Consider the following 9687-nt stretch of genomic DNA (forward strand, 5'->3'; position numbering starts at 1 on the left):
CAAGTGCACCATGAGGGTGCTATCGGAACGAGAACTCTGGCACTGTTTCATGCTAGGTCGATTTTTATGTTCTTCAGACTGGCTGAATGATACATGTGTTAATGAAGTAGACAAGAGATGCTCCTCATTGTTGAGCAACGTGATATTACTGAGGAGCACAGGGACTGATCAAATCCTACTCAGACTCTTGTATTCCTTTTTGAAGTACTCTTGACATCTTAAATTGTATTGCAACATTTTGGCACCATAAGACCAGGGGGCAAAACTGAGTGCCATTAAAGGAGCAGTTCTACAGTTTCATATATAGCAATTAACCTCCCTAAGCTTTGTTGCCATGAACACAGATCTTTAAATTTATGGTAAAATACTCTGTGTGTGTGTGTGTGTGTGTGTGTGTGTGTGTGTGTGTGTGTGTGTGTGCGCGTGCGTGTGCATGTGCGTGCGTGCATTCATTTTCCTGACACAGGATGTTCATTTCACACACAGAGAGTTGCAGCAGAAGCCAGTGGACCAGAGAGACCCAACTCAAAGTATATTTCCTGAAACATGTCGACCGTTCTGCCGCCAAGCTGTGCTAACATTAATTTTCTGCTGAAACAGCCACTGGCCTGCGAGAGCAAGTTTGCCCAGAGCTGAAATATCAATTATACTGTTCTCCCTGGCAGAGACAGCAAAGCTTTAATCTTCACACAACCAATCAAAATGTCGTCTGGACTGGACTGAAAGAGGGAATTGTTGGCCACGCTTAAAAAGGGCAGCAGTTTCAACCCGTCTAGTTAATATTGACACAAAGGAGGTCTGTTGGTGGACTGCTTTGTTGCCATGTTCTGCTTTTACATTTTTCTTTCCCTCTCTCTCCCCCTCACATGCCACACATGAATACATACACACCCACTTACTAACATACAAAATCATTCATCCATATATTTTCTATACCCGCTTATCAAGGGCAGGGTCGCAGGGGATGGAGCAAAAGGCAGGGTTCACCCTAGACAGGTTGGCGGTCTATCGCAGGGCTATGAATAGGCAGAGAACCGCATTCACACTCACATTCACACCTACGGCCAATTTAGAGTTTCCAATTCACCTCACCTGCATGTCTCTGGAATGTGGGAGGAAACCGGAAGCATACAAAATCATTTTATACAGATATGGAAGAGGCACATCAATGTGCACCAATGCACAAACACACACACACAGTCTACACTCATTCTTATTCCATTTCTTAATTGGAAAGGTAACCTTAAACCCAAGCCTGGCAATAAACTTCTAAACTGAATCCTGATTCAAACCCGAAGCCTGATCTCAAACTAGCCCCTTCAAGAAGAGAGGCCAAAAGTGTTGGATCTTCAGCTCAAACTGCTTCAAACATGGACACAAGTAGAAGGGCACACACACACACTACCCCTCTGCCTCCACACAGGCATTATACACTAAAACGTCCTCCCAATTCCTCTGTCTTCTTCGCACGTTGCTGGCCCCCACCGAGCAGCAGCGGCAGCCTTCCTGGCTGGCATGTGAAGACTGTAATTTTCCGCCACACTTCCCCTGCTGTTTGCTGGCTCTTTCCTTGGTGCCGTGGAGATAGCGAGCGAGAGAGCGGTGAACAAGGTGCGGGCCTCGCCAGCTCTCCTGCCTCCCTGCGATTATTAATGCAGCAGCAGCCAGCGTGGCCGCCAGGTTGAAGCAGCAATCAGCGCACACTAAATAAGATCATTCACAGCCTCTTTAAAGGCAGACAGACAGAGCTGCAGTGAGACACACACACACACACACACACACACACACCAGCATGCACGGATGAAAGAAGAAGCAGGTGAATGAAAGAAGATACAGCGTGCACAACAAACGTGGAAAAATGGAGTGGATACCAGACGATTTAAGGATATGTATGTATGTAAAAGTAAGCAGAAAAAAAGATCATGTGTCAAATATTTGCAGCAATGTTTAATATACAGTAGGGCTAAAAGATGTATAATGATACGATTTGAAAGAGCGCAATTTTCAAAACACACGAGCCATGATTAACTTGAAACAGTAAGCAGTGGGCTGTGTCTTTTTGTTGTTCAAAAAAGAGCAAAACAGTGGCATGTCTTTTACCACATAAATAATCTAAATCGGCAGACTTAAATTTCAGACAGCAGTATAGCTCAGTAGTTGTTGAGCATAACTTACAGCTTGTGATCAGAGTTTACGGGGTCGTCCATCAATTTTTTTACAAAGTACATGATATTATTGTTTTCAGCTCATCACATTAAAATATATGAAATGGGAACCTCCACTGGCTCAGAATGTAAAGCCATTTGTCCTGTCAGTCTGTGAAGCTAACGTTAGCTCAAGCAGCTACAGTGCAGAGCTGTCAGCAGTAACGTCAGCCAGATATCAAAACATTGTTAGACGTGACTTGCCAGTAGTTTGTCATTTTTACCAGTGGGCATTATGCTGCTGCTTTAACGAACTAATAAACATAATGCCACTTCAGAATGTCATGAACATATTTGCAGATTATTGAATAATGTTACCACTTGTGTAATATCTTAACAAAAGTGAGCTAAAATAGGTAAAAAAAAAATATAGAAAACTAATCAAGTTTACTTAGAAGTTGACTTTCCTCTAAATGACCAGTCAGAAAAAGAACCATGGGGAGACCTCAAGAACAAGCAACAGCATTATTTTATCGGATTCTTTTCACTTATAAACGAGATACATTTTATTTAATGCTTGGTACAGTACGAACATATCAATACTTAACTCAGCTCAACACTATGTCGACCACCAATACAGGCCTGTGGTTTAATTAGCAGAAAATAATTACAATTTAAATCACAATCGCACTATTGGTAAGAAAAACTGCAATTAAATATTTTCCTCAAAATCATTGATTCGTAAAAGATAAAGTAAAATATTAATTTATATACAAATATATACAAATTTACAAATTTACAAGCACATTGTACATGTTCTGCCTACTCTGAACCTCCATCTGCTGAAACCTGTTACCTTGGCCATCTTAAGTTTTGACCTTTATTTATAGAGGCTATACATCAGAACTCATCCAAGAAACATATACACAGGAACATGCTGTACACTCACATACACAAAAACATATAACACAGACCCACATACAGACACAAGCACAATCTATGTATGTACATTCACAAACGAGCAAACAAAATTCAATACATGGTTCCACCGATATGTCCTGCAAATAACCAAAAGTTGATGGCTTATCAATAAGTATTTTAATAAATACTGATAATAGCTCACCATCAACAAACACCTAACCATGTCACATGTATGTAACATAGTATGGAATAAGTCATGTTACATTGTTTCATTTGAAATGTCTGTGCTCCTTCTAAAACTAACTGAAGTCCTTTGGGGGAGGTGGTGCTTGACAGGTGGTGCATGGTGAGAATGGAAATCAATGAAAAGGGGGTTGAAGTGTAAACATATTATTAACACTGTGTTCTGTGCCCATTTCACTGTATTACATACCTCTATGATTCCCAATAGATGACCTGACGAACAATAGATTTTCAGGCATAAGCTCTGCAGAAATCCATTGGCAATTTCAGCCTGATCAATTATCCACTCAAGCTCATCACATTCTCAGTGTAGCTTATTTTAATGCGCCACTGTGTGCAACAATGACAAACTAGTTACTGTTGTTGAGTAGATTTTTAGAGTAACTACAGTATATTTTTAAAAGTTGTTTAAAACTGCTACTTACACATGATTCAGTTTTATTTCAAGAAATAGAATTCACTTATAAACATTCATGCGGTACTTTATCTGCCATAGCTGATGTTGAAATTGTGTGGACACAAGCCTCTAAGAGATTACTGAAAAGATTTTTTTGGTTGATAATGATCCATTAAACCATTTCACCCACACCAGATTAGTCTATTAATCAATTTTTTTTTCTCCAAATATAAAAGGGAATATTCACTTCTAATTTTGTGGACATCCTGTCTTTCCTGCCCATCCATTAAAACTATAACCACTTAGGTTGACAAGCAATGATTAACAAAATTCACAGTCCTATTTGATATGTTACAGTATTATGGTGTCACAGTTCAACATGCATTCTCAGGAGAGCAAAAACAGGGAGTGCCTCAGAATGTGCCTGAAATATTATCTATATTATTAGAGACACTGTTAGACGCGTGAGCTCAAATTTGTGTTGAGTTGCACATTTGAATAGACCAGGGATTTTCAACGTCTGACACTGTGGGCCCCACAGTGAGCTGGAACTACAGTTTCCATGATGCTATGGGGGACGTAAATAGGAAGCATGATGTTGCAATGGATTCAGTTAGTTAGCTGTGGGGTACTTGAGTGGCGTTCTTTTTAGCCTATATTTGTTTACATTTTGGCTGTTTACATTGCAGTAATCTGGCACTAAGGGGTTTTACCTTAATTGGCTCCATGAGCTGCATGTTGCAGCCTGTGCTCCTGCTGCTAATGTTGATCGTGTAGCAAAATCAGCAGGCGAAACTACAATAACTAACTTTCCTTTGTTTTCAGAACACCAGCATGCACGTGTCCCTTTCTTTGCCTCAGGTCTCTCCCTCCACGCCTCCCTTAAACTCTTCTGCGCCCCCCTGGGGAGGCACGCCTCACAGTTTGAAAACCTATGGAACAGACAGTTCTATTAAGGTAAGTGGACTAACTGCTGTCTACTGGTCACTTCTGTGTAATACTGAAAAAATGCAACCCACCACCCAGTTTTTACCCATATAATTACTGGTAACTGTAACTTCTGCCGCTAAATGCTATCTACTAACCGGTGACTGTGGTTGCAATACAGCAATGCTAACCACACACAGTCTTGAACCTTGTTCTGTTCTCTTTCCAGCTACCTCTTTGGTCTCCTCCTCACATAGAGCGAGCACATCTGCCTGTTTTGTATGCTTACCTATCTTTTACTTTGACATCTTTCCTCTTATGATGACAGCCACAGAGTCATTCCTCAGACTCTGAACTTTCTTGGAGCTCAGCTATTTCAGTCTTCAGAAGACACAAAGGGCACTCATCTCCTCATCTGTGATCCACGGATTACTGGTTTATTTCATCTCTATGTCTGACCAAGCATCTGTGCAGCATGTTGGTATAAATGTACAGATAACACTGTTGCTGTGCCTACTCTGTTCCCACTGTCTCTCTGACTAGGTTTTTATGATCATTATGCCAAAATCAACTGTAATTTAATCATATGCTATGTAGAGAATGTTTCTGATGTCTGAACATCTCTTTCTTGGTGACCAATATTTGTGTGATAACAGAGTGAGATGTGGGAAACAGAGTCAGGACGTTTCCTAACTGCAATGTTCAAATTCAGAAATACTTTAAAATATGTTTCAATTACTTTCAGTCATTTTTCAAGCAAAATGGCAATCCCAGTTTCTCAGTTGTGAGAATTTGCTGATTTTCTTTAATAGTTAACTGAATACCTAGGTTTTGGAGTGTATTTTGATGACATCATCTTGGGCTTTAGGAAATTGTGACGGGCATTTTACACAATTTTCTGACATGTTAAAGACCAAACGACTTTTTGAGAAATTAACTGATAATTAACTTAATTGTTAGTTGCCGCCCTATTTTAGATACTTGGCAAACAAACTCCATAGTGCATCTATAGAACGTAAAGTTAAATTGACATCAGACTCAACTGAACAGCCTCATCGTCATCACAATCATCAACCATAAACATGGCTGTTAATTCAACCTATTCATATTGATGGGCGTCTGAATGGGTTAGCAGAGTATACTGAATGATCCTTACTGATTGAATCCACATTTGCATGAGGTGAGTGCATGCGATGAAGATTGCAGTGAACTGAAAGTGAACTAAGTGAGGTGTAAGTCTGAATTTCATGAAAGATGCTGAAGACATCCATTGTTGACATGGTTTTAAGCCATTTCCACTCTAACAGTAAAGTATTGATATGGAGACTGAGAGAGAGGAGGAACAGAGAGGAGAGGCACTAGAATAACCACAGAGAAGAAAAGAAAGCCATTGCATTTTTCTAATTATCTGATGTACATTCAAAAACATTAAGCTTCTGTCCTATTTTTTCACACTGCAGTAAATAGCATTTCATTCTTACCTGACTCATCCTAAAGTTGAATTCAACTGAATTCATCACAGACGTTGGAATTTGCCAATACTGACTCAAATGCTCATTAATAAAGACTAAAATAATTAATACATCTGAGTACTATTAAAGAAAAAGTAGCATGCAGAGGGTAGATGGTTTGATATATAGATAGAAAGAAAGTCATGGGTCAAAGGTTTCAGTTTCTGACAAATGCTGTTCCCCACAAGCTTTAGCTGCTTTCCAGATAAACTTTCAAAGTCTTATTTTGTGTGTACAAACTCAAAAACCTTTCTAACAAATCCTGCAAGTATCCAGAGATGGTGTGGCATTTACACCCAACCCTGATGTTAAGTGAACAGATAGAAATAGCATGTGCAGAGGAGGTGAAGTGTGGTAATTTTTCAGTACTCTGCACTCTTCTACAAATATGATGGGATTGAGCGATGGAAAGAAGAAAAAAAAAGAATAGCATTTAGACAAAGAGCGATGTTGAGTGAAGAGATAGCGTGAGCGGGGGGGTGGCGTTTGGTGATTGTGTTGAGCCATCCATAGTGAGAGAGCGAGTGTTTTTCCTGCTCTGAGAGGGGGGAAGAATAGTCGCTGGGCAGATAGATGGGAGGAAAAAATGCTGCTGTGGCACTGATAAAGTGAGTGAGGACCACTACTGCCACACTTGGACAATTCCAGACACAATCTTCTCCCCTCTTTTCTTTTCTTTCCTCTGCTGCCAACTCCTGTTCTTGCAGGCACAATAATGGCTGTTTCTGTGCCCTGTTCCTCTCACTCTCTCTCACACACACACACACTATATCTTCCAGTGTGTGTCAAAGATGTGGGGAAAAGTAGGAGGGGAGCCACTTTGTGATATAGTGAAGCCCTAACAACCTTTCATTAAGCAGACCAAATTAGAGGTTTGTAAACTTCATCCCACCCCAGCCACCCGAACTCATCCACCTCCACCTTATTCTTTGTGGCCCCAACCTGCAGATTCTGTATCTCAGGTCTGCCAGAGGAGGGTATCTCTTGAAGCTTGTGAGCGAGAAAACAGTTTCTGATCTGCACTTGCACATTATCACTGGGATATAAAAATGCCTTCGGTCTGTACACCACAAGCTCAGCTAAAAAGGGGGGGGGCATTAGCACAAAGGTTCACAGTTGACAGCATGCAGATATGCTGACGCCTGTAATAAAATAAGGCCAGCCGGGTGTGCAAGAGTTGACATTGCATATAGGTGTACAGCCGGGCATCTGCATAAAGAGCCTCTGCTTCTGCCAGCAGCCATCATGGCCTCGACAGATTAGAAATTGTGTGTGTAAGGATTCACCGCAAATAATGAGAAATGAGTTTTAAATTGTAGCTCAGGCACAGTGAAAAAATGGGCCCTGTCAATATGTGGTGTGTGATGCAGAGAGAGGGAGGAAAGAGTGAGAGAGCGTGTTCGAGGATTTAGGGACGAGAGAGATAGGGAGGGACAGAGACAGAGGGAGAGAGAGAATGAGGGATCAGGGGATGACTTTGTTTTGGTTTACTGCTTATTACCATCATAATCCTTTGTCCTGTTTTCCACTCTGCAGTCCGGGCACACCTCTCGCCTCGTCTCTGCGCTAGACACTGTGATTGCCTTGTATTTAAGAAGCCTTCTGTGAGCCTCTGTTCCGACAAATGCTTTTCCAATACCAATCACAGCTGAGTGCACCTCATTTGAATCTGTGAAAGGGGTTTTGATTCCATCAGCAGAATGCTCCTCCAAGCGCGGCACAGACCATTCAATACTGTGGCAACGTGTGAAAGCCTCAGAATATTCTCACCTAGTATATGCATACACTGTAAAGGGTTTGGGTGAGGGCTGCCTTGCCTCTTCAAACCGTGTTGTTCATTAATCCCCCTTTTATTCTCTACATAGGGCCTCATTAGCTGCTCTCCTTTATGGCATTTAGAAATTGTAAGCTGTGCTCCATGTGACTTTCAAATGTGTGATGAAACAGAAGCGTTTTACTGGTCATAAACTTTGATGAGGAGTGAAAAGGGCTAATTGTACACTCAGTTTTAGTGTTTGATGGTGTTTATGCCACCTGGTCAACCTCTAATGTGTACGTATACATTGAGTGTGTCTGTATTTTACTGCGTTTGACTGCGTGTGGTACAGACCAGCTGCTGATATCTCCACTGCAGCAGCTTGTTGACCTTCAAACTTATCAGTGCATATCTTTTGTCAGAGCAATTGCCTGCCTTTTGGTCTGTGAGGAGTTTGGATAATGCATCCAAATTAAAATCTTTTGTAAATCCCATTGCTTGATTGCTTGAGAGCCACTGAGAGTTGTTCAACAATAATGGTGAAGGACTTCCTGATTCCCAAAGTCATTTTCTCTTCATTATTCAGGCGTGTATTAGCACCTCTTGTTTTCCACACAGAGATAAAAACATCCTACTAAACTGCCTCATACAACATCCTCTTATCTGCGTCACTATGTCCCGGGTGTTGGGTTCTAATCTAACTTGGGACCTTTATGCATGTGCATGAAATTTAATGTAACTTCCTAGCTATTATCACGTCTTTTTAATATCATAACCAAATGTTGTTGATGTTGTTTATCTATAAATTCCTTATGTATATGTTCTACTGCAAAATAAAAGTTACAATCTAACACAAACTAGTAGCATACATTGAGTCGTCTTGTACATACGTTATGCCTTTTAGCCACCTGCTGTGTAGAGAAGTAGTGACATGTCAACTTATATCAACAATAGCCACACCAGCTGCTTGCCCTCATAAAATCAGCTGTGTGAAGATATTATATGCTGAAAGAAGAAAAAAGAAAAAGAATGCAAAGTTTGCAATAGAGGGTATGCACATGATTTCGCTGTATGCATAGTTACCAGGGTCACTTCCCCCGTGGGTGGCAAACACAACAGTCAGCATCTGCTATCATGCATTCACATGAAGAAAATTGCAAAAATGGTAAAAAGCCATTTTGCAATGGCTTGCACAAACAGATTCTGAAAGAATTCAGGCAGAAGTTTTTTTTTTTACAAAATGCTGAAGGCTAAAGAGAAGAGAAGCAATGTGAAGTTATACTTTCTAAAGGGCTGTGTCACATGAACTAACCCGTTTGCAGCTTTTGTTGAAACTGTTTTAGACAGGTGTTCATTCACCTGCATGATCATTTTGGAGGATGCAGTGTGTGGTGCTGTTGAATTGTACTGCATTGTACAGACTGGTGTTTCTGTTATTCAGCCTGCCCTCATTGATATAAATGGGGTGGACACTGTTGTATTAGACTGCATTAGTTTTAGCTAGGTGTACCTTATAAGCTGACAACTGAGTGTATATGCCTTCAGGCTTTGTGCCAATGCACAGCAACAACAAAACTTCTAGCCAGAATTTTCCAGAATAAATGCATCATAAACTTAAATTTAGCACAAAAAAATTGCCTGTGCCTAAATACTCATGCTGGGCTGTATCTTATCCTTATACCAAAAAATGAACTTTGTGACTTTAGGCAATAGAAGTGCAGAGTTTTAGTTTCAAAATGGCACCCCTGTACAGTGAATGGCTGAGGGCTTTGTACTTAAAAAAAATAG

General features: G+C 40.6%; 1 long non-coding RNA gene across 2 annotated transcripts; it reads left to right on the forward strand.

The window, feature by feature from the left end:
• Positions 1-1730: 1730 nt before the first annotated feature.
• Positions 1731-8733, forward strand: LOC122875699. 2 transcript variants are annotated; one of them, XR_006377879.1, is made up of 3 exons: positions 1731-1903; positions 4531-4662; positions 4862-8733. It is a non-coding gene; the product is annotated as an uncharacterized LOC122875699 (long non-coding RNA). The 2 variants fall into 2 exon arrangements; XR_006377880.1 differs by having other exon boundaries at positions 1731-1893.
• The last annotated feature ends 954 nt before the right edge of the window (positions 8734-9687 follow it).

This window comes from Siniperca chuatsi, linkage group LG1 (genome assembly GCF_020085105.1).
Source record: "Siniperca chuatsi isolate FFG_IHB_CAS linkage group LG1, ASM2008510v1, whole genome shotgun sequence".
Taxonomy (NCBI): domain Eukaryota; kingdom Metazoa; phylum Chordata; class Actinopteri; order Centrarchiformes; family Sinipercidae; genus Siniperca; species Siniperca chuatsi.